Source organism: Triticum aestivum, chromosome 3A (genome assembly GCF_018294505.1).
Source record: "Triticum aestivum cultivar Chinese Spring chromosome 3A, IWGSC CS RefSeq v2.1, whole genome shotgun sequence".
NCBI lineage: Eukaryota > Viridiplantae > Streptophyta > Magnoliopsida > Poales > Poaceae > Triticum > Triticum aestivum.
In genome coordinates this window covers 166,490,984-166,502,649 of record NC_057800.1, presented here as the reverse complement: position 1 = coordinate 166,502,649, position 11,666 = coordinate 166,490,984, and positions in this window count along the sequence as shown.

Below are 11,666 nucleotides of genomic sequence, written 5' to 3'. Positions count from 1 at the left end.
AACAAGACTTTTCCCAAGTCTTCCCAACGGTTCTACTTGGCACAAAAACTAATTAAACACAAAAAACACAACCAAAACAGAGGCTAAATAATTTCTTTATTACTAAACAGGATCAAAAAGCAAGGAATAAAAATAAAATTGGGTTGCCTCCCAACAAGCGCTATCGTTTAACGCCCCTAGCTAGGCATAACGAGCAAGGATAGATCTAGGTATTGCCATAGTAATAAGCTAGATTGGTGAAACTCATTTCATATTCTCTATGTTCGGCAGCAAGTTTTCTTTGAGGCAAGCAAAAGTAATCAAAAGGACTAAATTTAACGGGACAAAAGTCCCCAAGATCAACCTTGGGAGGTATAGGTTCCTCCTTCGGTCCTTCATAATGCACAACCAATTCATCATTATAAGCATTCTTTTGACAGAACTTCATGAGCCTATATTCAAGAGAATATCCTATTTCCTTATTTCGAATAGCCAAATCATCATTAAGTTTAGAAATTCTATCAACTAAAACATTGGTAGGAACCTTTCTTCTAAGATTTTCATTGAAAGCAACATAGTCTAGAGATTGAAAACGCATTATTTCTTCTTGATCAAAGAGGATAGCCTCTATGGGAGGACGGAAAGCATCCACCCTATAATGTGCAAAGATTTATTTGGCTTCTCTTATTATGAATCTAAACTCATGAGCCAAAAATATAGTAGCGGCACGCTTAACAGATGAATGCTCAATATTAGAAAATTCCAGAAAAATCCTTTGTATAGAAGGATGCATGTGCATGAATTGTCTTTCAAGTTCAACTACAAGCATGGCAATAGCGTCCGCAAGGCTACTAGTTTTGTGAAGGATAGAACTACTCATAGAAGGTAAAGCACCGGCACAAGTAAAGAAATCTTGAATAAGTCCTTTTCCAATAATATTACCACTACCAACACGGAATTCTTTTGTATGAAATATGGTAGGTTCTTTAGCAGGAGTATCAGGATTTTCCATGATAATGTTATCGCCCAAATTGGTGATAACTTCCCCAGTTTTAGACATAACAACAAGCAGGAAAACAAACTAGCACACAAGCAAACAAAAAGGCAAACAGAGAGGGAGGATAGAGAGAGAGGGCGAATAAAACGGCAAGGGTGAATTGGGGGGAGAGGAAAACGAGAGGCAAATGACAAATAATGTAATGCGAGAGATAGGGATTGTGATGGGTACTTGGTATATTGACTTTTTGCATAGACTCCCCAGCAACGGCGCCAGAAATCCTTCTTGCTACGTCTTGAGCTTGCGTTGGTTTTCCCCGAAGAGGAAGGGATGATGCAGCAGAGTAGCGTAAGTATTTCCCTCAGTTTTTGAGAACAAAGGTATCAATCTAGTAGTAGCCCATGCTCAAGTCCCTCGTACCTGCACAAAGCGATAGCTACTCGCAACCAACGCGATTAGGGGTTGTCAAGCCCTTCACGGTCACTTACGAGAGTGAGATCTGATAGATAGAATATTCTTGGTATTTTTGATATAATGATGCAAAGTAAAAAAGTAAAAGCAAAGTAAATAGCAAAATGATACAAAAGTGATGGAGATTGATATGATGAGAATAGACCCGGGGGCCATAGGTTTCACTAGTGGCTTCTCTCAAGAGCATAAGTATTCCACGGTGGGTGAACAAATTACTGTTGAGCAATTGATAGAATTGTGCATAATTATGAGGATATCTAGGCATGATCATGTATATAGGCATCACGTCCGTGACAAGTAGATCGAAACGATTCTGCATCTACTACTATTACTCCACTCATCGACCGCTATCCAGCATGCATCTAGATTATTAAGTTAAAAATAGAGTAACGCCTTAAGCAAGATGACATGATGTAGAGAGATAAATTCATGCAATATGAAATAAACCCCATCTTGTTATCCTCGATGGCAACGATACAATACGTGCCTTGCTGCCCCTTCTGTCACTGGGTAAGGACATCGCAAGATCAAACCCAAAGCTAAGCACTTCTCCCATGGCAAGAACTACCAATCTAGTTGGCCAAACCAAACGGATAATTCGAAGAGACTTGCAAAGATAACCAATCATGCATAAAAGAATTCAGAGAAGATTCAAATATTATTCATAGATAGACTTGATCATAAACCCACAATTCATCGGTCTCAACAAACACACCGCAAAAAGAAGATTACATCGAATAGACCTCCACAAGAGAGGGGGAGAACTTTGTATTGAGATTCAAAGAGAGAGAAGAAGCCATCTAGCTACTAACTATGGACCCGAAGGTCTGAGGTCAACTACTCACACTTCATCGGAGGGGCTAGGATGATATAGAAGCCCTCCGTGATGGCGGCCCTCTTCCGGCGGAGCTCCGGAACAAGCCCCAAGATGGGATCTCGTGGATACAGAAAGTTGCGGCAGTGGATTTAGGGTTTTGGCTCCTATTCTGATCGTTTGGGGGTACATGTGTATATATAGGAGGAAGGAGTACGTTAGCGGAGCACCGAGGTGCCCAGAGGCAGGGGGCGCCCCCCCCCCCACCCTCGTGACCACCTCTTTGATCCCTTGCAGTAGGGTCCAAGTCTCCTGGATCACGTTCGGCGAGAAAATCACATTTCCGAAGATTTTATTCCGTTTGGACTCCGTTTGATATTCCGTTTATCTGAAACACTGAAATGGGCAAAAAAACAACAATTCTGGGTTGGGCCTCCGGTTAATAGGTTAGTCCCAAAAATAATATAAAAGTGGAAAATAAAGCCCAATATAGTCCAAAACAGTAGATAATATAGCATGGAGCAATCAAAAATTATAGATACGTTGGAGACGTATCAACTACCTGGATATTTGTGTTGGTTGTCTTTTCAGGGAAAGAACTGTTGATCAAGTTGAGTTGCTATTGAATAATATGTTGAGTAATGAAAATGATTGGACACTTCCTGAACTAACTCCTAAGCCAACTCCGAAGAAAAGGGGTATTCTATTTCTCAGTCCTGAAGATATGCAAGAGGCAAATAAATCTATGAAAGAAAAAGGTATTAAAGCTGAAGATATTAAGAATTTACCACCTATTGAAGAAATACATGGTCTTGATAACCCGACACGGGTAGTAAAGGTAAATTCTCTCTATAGGTTTGATGAAGGTAATATTCCTCGTTATAAGTCTGCTAGCCAATGCTTAGATGAGTTTGATTATTGTTAAACAAGAAAACTTCAATGCTTATGTTGGTAGACAATGGAAACGCAATGCTGATATGCTTGACCACTTGAGTGATTATATGTCTAGAGTTAAAGGTGAACTTAAACTTATTAGTAAACATGCTTCTATGGTTACCACTCAAGTAGAACAAGTACTTAAAGCTCAGAATGATTTGCTCAACGAATTAAATAATAAGAAAAATGATAATGTTGTTAGAGTTATGACTAGAGGGGGTAAAATGACTCAGGAACCTTTATATCCTGAGGGACATCCTAAGAGAATTGAGCAAGATTCTCATAGAACTAATGTTGATGCACCTAGTTCTTCTAAGAAGAAGAAGAAGAAAAATGATAGGACTTTGCATGCTTCTAGTGAACCTGTTGTTGACACACCTGAGAATCCCAATGATATTTCTATTTCTGATGCTGAAACACAATCTGGTAATGGACATGAACCTAGTGATAATGCTAATGATGATGTTCATGTTGATGCTCAACATAGCACTGATAATGATGTAGAGATTGAACCTGTTGTTGATCTTGATAACCCACAATCAAAGAATCAACGTTATGATAAGAGAGACTTTGTTGCTAGGAAGCAGGGTAAAGAAACAGAACCATGCGTTCAGAAACCCATGCCTTTTCCTCCTAAACCATCCAAAAAAAAGGATGATGAGGATTTTGAGCGCTTTGCTGAAATGATTAGACGTATCTTTTTGCGTATGCGTTTGACTGATATGCTTAAAATGAATCCTTATGCTAAGTACATGAAAGATATTATTACTAATAAAAGAAAGATACCGGAAGCTGAAATTTCCACCATGCTTGTTAATTACACTTTTAAGGGTGGAATACCAAAGAAACTTGGAGATACAGGAGTACCAACTATACCATGCTCCATTAAAAGAAACTATGTTAAAACTGCTTTATGTGATCTTGGAGCCGGTGTTAGTGTTATGCCTCTCTCTTTATATCGTAGCCTTGATTTGAATAAGTTGACACCTACTGAAATATCTTTGCAAATGGCTGATAAATCAACTGCTATACCTGTTGGTATTTGTGAGGATGTGCCTGTTGTGGCTGCAAACGTTACTATTTTAACGGACTTTGTTAGTCTTGATATTCCCGAGGACGATAGTATGTCGATTATCCTTGGTAGAAGGCAATGTCACTTTTCATGTTAATGGTAATGAGCATAAGGTACACTTTCTGAGGAAACAACCTCAAGTCCACAGTATCAATTCTATTGGAAAATTTTCAGCGATTACTATTGGAGGTTTTGAATTTCCTCTTCCTACTGTCAAGAAGAAATATGATATTCTTATTGTTGGGGACATGCATATCCCCGTTGAGGTAACCTAGTGTTATTCAAAATTTCTCTGGTTTCATGCGATTCGGAATGAGTTTGTTAACAAGACTTGATCAACCTTGTTAGTGGATTCCTTTTGATGAGCATGAGATGGATGAAGTTAGAAAGCACAACTCTCTATACCCTCTTTTTACTTTCTGTTATTTATATTAAATAAAGCAAAAATAGTATTTTCTGTCTGTTTTCTAAATTATCCTTGCAATAAAAAATACCCTGAAAATAAAAGTTCTCCAAATGCCTTGAAAATTTAATATGATTTTTTCTAGAATATTTGAGAATTATTGGCACTCAGAACACACCAGGGGGCCTCACCATGTGCCCACGAGGGTGGAGGGCGTGCCCACCCCCTGGGTGCGCCCCCCTGCCTCGTGGACCCCATGTGGGTCCCCTCCACTTATTCTTGCACCCACACACTTCGTCTTCCTCCAGAAAAAAGCATCCACCAGCTCAAACCTGTGTTCTAGCTCATCTTGCTGCCATTTTCGATCTCCTTGCTCAAAGCTCCATTCACAAAACTGCTTTGGGGGATTGTTCTTCAGTATGTGACTCCTCCAATGGTCCAATTAGTTTTTGTTCTAGTGCTTTATTTATTGCAAATTTTTGCTGCTTAGGTGACCCTGTTCTTGAGCTTGCATGTTGAATTTATGTGGTCAAAAGTAGTTTTAATGCATGATATAGCCTCTAGGCACTTGTAGGAGTAGTTGCTATCAATTTTGTTCAGTTTGGTTCACTTTTATTTTGAGTCACTAAAAAATTTCAGAAATTTTTCAGAGGAAGAAATATGTTTAGGAAAATGTACCAAGGTGGTTCCTCAAGGAAGCAAGGCCCAAGGCCCGTAATACGCGAGCCGAACAATGAACTACCAAGGGAGGCTCAAGTGCGGCCTTGTGAATGTCCGTCAGAGGATTTCATGGTCCAGGCAGGCATCAAGGAAGAATTTGACGCATATGTGTGTAACGCTGATCTTGAGAGCTTTGCGTCAGATAAGTACCGGCAATACCTCTATTTAACTGATTCATTTGTGAGAAGGTTTAAATTTACATCCTCGCGCAATTCTCACAATGTCCTATTTGATATTTCTGAGAAATCTTATACCATGGACCTAGAAGATTTTAGTACTGCTTGTAAACTCCCGTAGTGGGGTAGTGCTGGTGAACCTCGCAAATCTGAATTTAAAGAATTTCTTGCTAGTATCACTGTGGGGGAATCTAGAGAAATAACACAAGCTACCATAGGGAGCATTCATTTTCCTGTCATACATTATTTTGCACTCTTCGTGGGTAGATGCATTAATGGTAAGGATGAGGCATGTCACATGTGTGTTCCTGATCTTAGTGTTCTCAAGAGTGTTGTATTATGAGATAAACAATGCAACTTGGGGGCTATTGTTGCACGTAGGTTGCATCTTAATGGTTTAATTGGAGATTTGTTTGGTGGAATTTATGCAACTCGTGTAGCTAACTTTCTTGGTATACCCATACGTGGGGATGATATTGAGTTGCCTCCTGGTTATCTAGATTATAATGCTATGGTTCATCATCAGTTTGTTGAGAGGAACGATTAGTTCCTCCAGTACCGACTAATCTTTGACAGACGGCGCACCGTCCACGTTGCTCTCCCTGCTCCTGCTTTCTTTGATTTTCAGACAAAAGGGAGATATGTTATAATCAGGGAGGAGGCGAACGAGTACGAGAGGAGGACAGGGGTAGCTCGCCTCCAAGCTGCTGCTCATGAGGCAATTGTCGCTGCATCTCAGTACGACCCCAGTTACAACTTTGACCCATGGCCATAGACCAACTTAGGCCAAAAGCCTAAGCTTCGGGGAGTACGTATTTCTCACCGACATTACATTCATGTTCACACACTCATGCCAGTTGTCGGTGCTCATACTTTTTGATTGTATCATCCATGCTAGTTATTTTCTGTTTTAAGCTTTCTTCTTGTGTGTTTGAAAAACCTTAAGAAAACCCAAAAAGATTTCTCGTTCTTCTTTTTCTTGTTGGGAGCTTTCCCGTGTAAATAGTTTTGTTTCTTTTCTTTGGGGGGTCGAGAGGAGAAGACCATAATGAAAATGTTGAGTGGCTCTCATATGTGTTATTGTTGATCTAACAAAGAGCCCATATTACCTTGTCTTCTCCTATATATTGAATGCTTGCAGATTCCAGCTTAGTCCAATGCACGTGCACTATTATTATTATCCACACTATTCTGTCGTGCAAGTGAAAGGCAATAATGACGATATATGATGAACTGATTGAGATGAGAAAAGCTAGTATGAACTCGACCTCTCTTGTTTTTGTAAATATGATTAGTTCATCGTTCCTGATTCAGCATATTATGAATGAAACATGTTTGCAATGACAATTAGAGATTATAGTTGCTTATGCCATGCTTAATTTGCTAGGAGTTTATAATGGTTTACCTTGCGTGCCAACATGCTATTGAAATGGTTGTGGTATGGTATGATAGGGTGGTATCCTCCTTTGAATGATTCGAGTGGCTTGACTTGGCACATGTTCACGCATGTAGTTGAAACAAAATCAACATAGCCTCCACGATATTTATGTTCATGGTGAATTATATCCTACTCATGCTTGCATTCAGTGTTCATTAATTTCAATGCATGTTCATGACTGTTGTCGCTCTCTAGCTGGTCGCTTCCCAGTCTTTTTCTAGCCTTCACTTGTACTAAGCGGGAATACTGCTTGTGCATCCAACTCCATAAACCCCAAAGTTATTCCATATGAGTCCACCATACCTTCCTATATACGGTATCTACCTATCGTTCCAAGTAAATTTGTATGTGCCAAACTCTAAACCTTCAAATAAACATTCTGTTTTGTATGCTCGAATAGCTCATGTATCAACTAGGGTTGTCTGTATCTTCCATGCTATGCGGGTTGTTCTCAAGAGGAGTGGACTCTGCTCCTCACTCACGAGAAAATGGCTGGTCACCAGGATGCCCAGTCCCGTGCTCAAATCAAATCAAAATAATTGCAAACAAAACTCCCCAGGATTGTTGTTAGTTGGAGGCACCCGTTGTTTCGGGCAAGCCATGGATTGATGCTTGTTCGTGGTGGGGAGTATACACTTTACCATTCTGCTTGGGAACCGCCTATAATGTGTGTAGCATGGAAGATATCGAGATCTCTCGCTTGTTATGTTGACAATGAAAGTATACCGCTCAAAATATTATTCATCTCTATTTCAAAATCGAGCCCTGGCACCTCTACAAATCCCTGCTTCCCTCTGCCAAGGGCCTATCCATTTACTTTTATGAAGAGTGATCATCCTCTTATTAAAATGCACCAGTTGGAGAGCAGCGCTGTCATTTGCATGTATTATTATTAGTTTACATTGAGTATGACTTGACTGGATCTCTTTTACCATGAATTACAATTTCCAGTCAGCCCTTGATCTTCAGGGGTGCTCTGCATTTATGTTTTGCGGTCTCAGCAAGGGCTAGTGAGATACCATCTTGTTATATCATATTATGATTGTTTTGAGAAAGTGTTGTCATCCGAGATTTATTATTATTGCTCGCTAGTTGATTATGCCATTGATATGAGTAAACATGAAACCTAAATGTTATTGTGAATATGGTTAGTTCATAATCTTTGCTGAAAACTTGAATGCTGGCTTTACATATTTACAACAACAAGAGCAAACAGAGTTTGTAAAAGTTTTTCTTTATCACTTTCAGTTTGTCAACTGAATTTCTTGAGGACAAGCAAAGGTTTAAGCTTGGGGGAGTTGATACGTCTCCAACATATCTACTTTTCCAAACACTTTTGCCCTTGTTTTGGACTCTAACTTCCATGATTTGAATGGAACTAACCCGGATTGACGCTGTTTTCAGCCGAATTGTCGTGGTGTTATTTTTGTGCAGAAATAAAAGTTCTTGGAATGACCTGAAATTCAACGGAGATTATTTTTGGAATATATAAAAAATACTGGTGAAAGAATCAAGTCCAGGGGGCCACACCCTATCTACGAGGGTGGGGCACGCCTACCCCCCTGGGCGCGCCCCCCTGCCTCGCTGAGGGAGTCCTGGACTAAGGGGTCCTCGGGCGTCCGGCCTGTTATCCATGGGCCGAACTGATGGGTTGAGAAGAAATGAAGGCCGAAGACCATACCCTTGTACGGATTGGACTCTACTTGGCGTGGGAGGCAAGCTTGGCGACCGACTATGAAGATTCCTTCTTATGTAACCGACTCTATGTAAACCCTAGACCCCCCCGGTGCCTATATAAACAGGAGGGGTTAGTCCGAAAAGGAGATGTACATTACCATATTCATACAGGTTAGACTCCTAGGGTTTAGCCATTACGATCTCGTGGTAGATCAACTCTTGTAACACTCATATTCATCAAGATCAATCAAGCAGGAAGTAGGGTATTACCTCCATAGAGAGGGCCCGAACCTGGGTAAACATCGTGTCCCCCGTCTCCTGTTACCATCGATCCTAGACACATAGTTCGGGACCCCCTACCCGAGATCCGCCGGTTTTGACACCGACACTGGTGCTTTCATTGAGAGTTCCACTGTGATGTCGACGAGAGGTTCGATGGCCCCTCCGATCGTCTATAGTGACGCTCTCCAAGGAGAAACCTTCCTCCCCAGACAAATTTTCGTATTCGGCGGCTTTGTACTGCGGGCCAACTCGCTTGGCCATCTGGAGCAGGTTGATAGCTATGCCCCTGGCCATCAGGTCGGATTTGGAAGCTTGAACTACATCGCGGACATCCATGGAGACTTGATCTTCAACGGATTTGAGACTACGATGATCGCTCCCCCTCGCTCCGATGAACATGACCTAAATCTGTCATCGGGCCAGGTTCTGGAGATGGTTCCGATAACTGCTACGACCTTAGATCCAGAGCAGTTTGCACCATCCAAAGCCACAGAGCCCGCGGCATTGGAGCCGCACACAAACTCAAAACCAGGCAATATCAGCGTCAACGGAATTTTGGATTCATTTCCGGCTATAAGTTCCGAACCTCGCGCACCCTCGGACACCGAGTTGGATCGGTTATCAATCATCGAGTTCAGCTCCGCAGATGTCTTCCAACACTCTCCCTTCGGCGATTTGCTGAACTCATTGAAAAACCTGTCCCCGATGGGGGACTCACAGCTGAACTATGTCCAGTTCGAGATAGAAGCTGATAATGGAGAATTTCGCTTCCCACCCGCCACCCACTTCATAGCCACTGTCGAGGACTTAACTGGCATGCCCGCTCCTGGCTCTGCAGACATTGACGGTATAGACGATGATGCCAATAAGGAGCAAGGCCAAGACCCGCCAGTCATCAGGCGCGAAACGGCCACCCCTTCATATGACGTGTACATGATCGATACACTTAAACAGCCTTGCGGCAAAGACAAGGGAGATCCAGTTAAAACTCCTGAGACACAGTCTAAGTTTCGGCGCCCCAAACGCCGCCCCAAGTCGCGTCGCAGCAATAATGGCACCGGAGAAAACAGTACTCTGGACGGCGCCGAAAGCAATGAAGACCTTGTGGGAGCAACATCCGAGCAGGAGAAACAGGAAAATAGGCAAGCAAGCCCTGACAAACAGGCCCTGCCCGGCGACAGCTCAGAGGACGAAAACTACCTTCCGCTCTCTAAAGATGAGGTAAGCCTTGGCGACGAAGACTTCATCGTACCGGAAGAGCCCCTCGAACAGGAGCGCTTCAAGCGCAGGCTGATAGCTACGGCAAGGAGCCTGAAAAAGAAGCAGCAGCAGCTTCAAGCTGACCAAGACCTACTCAATGACAGATGGACCGAGGTCTTGGTCACCGAAGAATACGGCCTTAGTAGCCTAGCCATAGGCTACCCAGAGCACATATTGCTATACCAGTCCGATGACAGGGCGTTGGAGCCCATACCATCGCCACACAATGCGGCAGGTCGCTGGCAACTCTGTCCGGATAAAGAGGCAACTCAAGCCGAACACCGAATCGCCCCACCTCACCGCAAAGGCAAGAACAACGCAGATCATGATTACCCAGATGACCCACAGAAGGGCCTAGACAATAGAGCAGGACACGCAAGACCGATCTATGGATCGCGAAAGCATACTTCCACAAGCGACGATGGCTATCTATTTGGACGCGTCAAACCTCGCCACACCCGAGCCGAAAACTGCGAAGGGACTCCTTCGGAGATACGTCACAGTGTGGCCCAGCATAGAGGCATCGCACACCCGCTTTGTTTTACTGATGAAGTAATGGATCATGAATTCCCCGAGGGATTCAACCCCGTCAATATTGAATCATACGACGGGGTAACCGATCCCGCGGTATGGATAGAAGATTTCATCCTCCACATCCACATGGCCTGTGGGGATGACCTCCACACCATTAAATACCTCCCACTCAAACTAAAAGGGCCAGATCGGCACTGGTTAAACAGCCTGCCTGAAAATTCCATAGGCAGCTGGGAGGACTTGGAAGAGGCTTTCCTCAATAACTTCCGAGGAATATATGTCCGGCCACCGGATGCCGATGACCTAAGTCAAATTGTCCAACAGCCTAGAGAATCAGCCAGGGAGCTCTGGACTCGGTTCTTAGTCACAAAGAACCAAATCATCGACTGTCCGGACACGGAAGCCCTCGCGGCTTTCAGACATAGCGTCTGGGACGAATGGCTCGCACGCCACCTCGGCCAAGAAGGACCTAAAGCCATGACAGCCCTCACTGCTCTAATGACCCGCTTTTTCGCGGGAGAAGACAGCTGGCTCGCTCGTAGAAGCAATAACGCCAGCAACCAGGGCACCTCCGAAATCCGGGACGGCAACGGCAAGCCACGAGGAAGCAAGAACAACAGTCTCAATGACAATGAAAAATCAGGCGACACAGCGGTCAACGCCGGATTCAGCAACCCCAAGCCCTGTCAGCGGAAGAAGACATTCAAGGCAACTCGAGACGAACCATCCAACCTGGACAGAATATTGGACCGACCCTGCCAGATTCATGGCCACCCCGATAAACCAACTAATCATACCAACAGAAACCGCTGGGTCCTTAAACAGGCCGGCAAGCTCAACGCCGAACATAGGGGGAGGAGGCCGCCAAGCGACAGGGATTGCGGAAAGGTTCACCAATGAAACACCG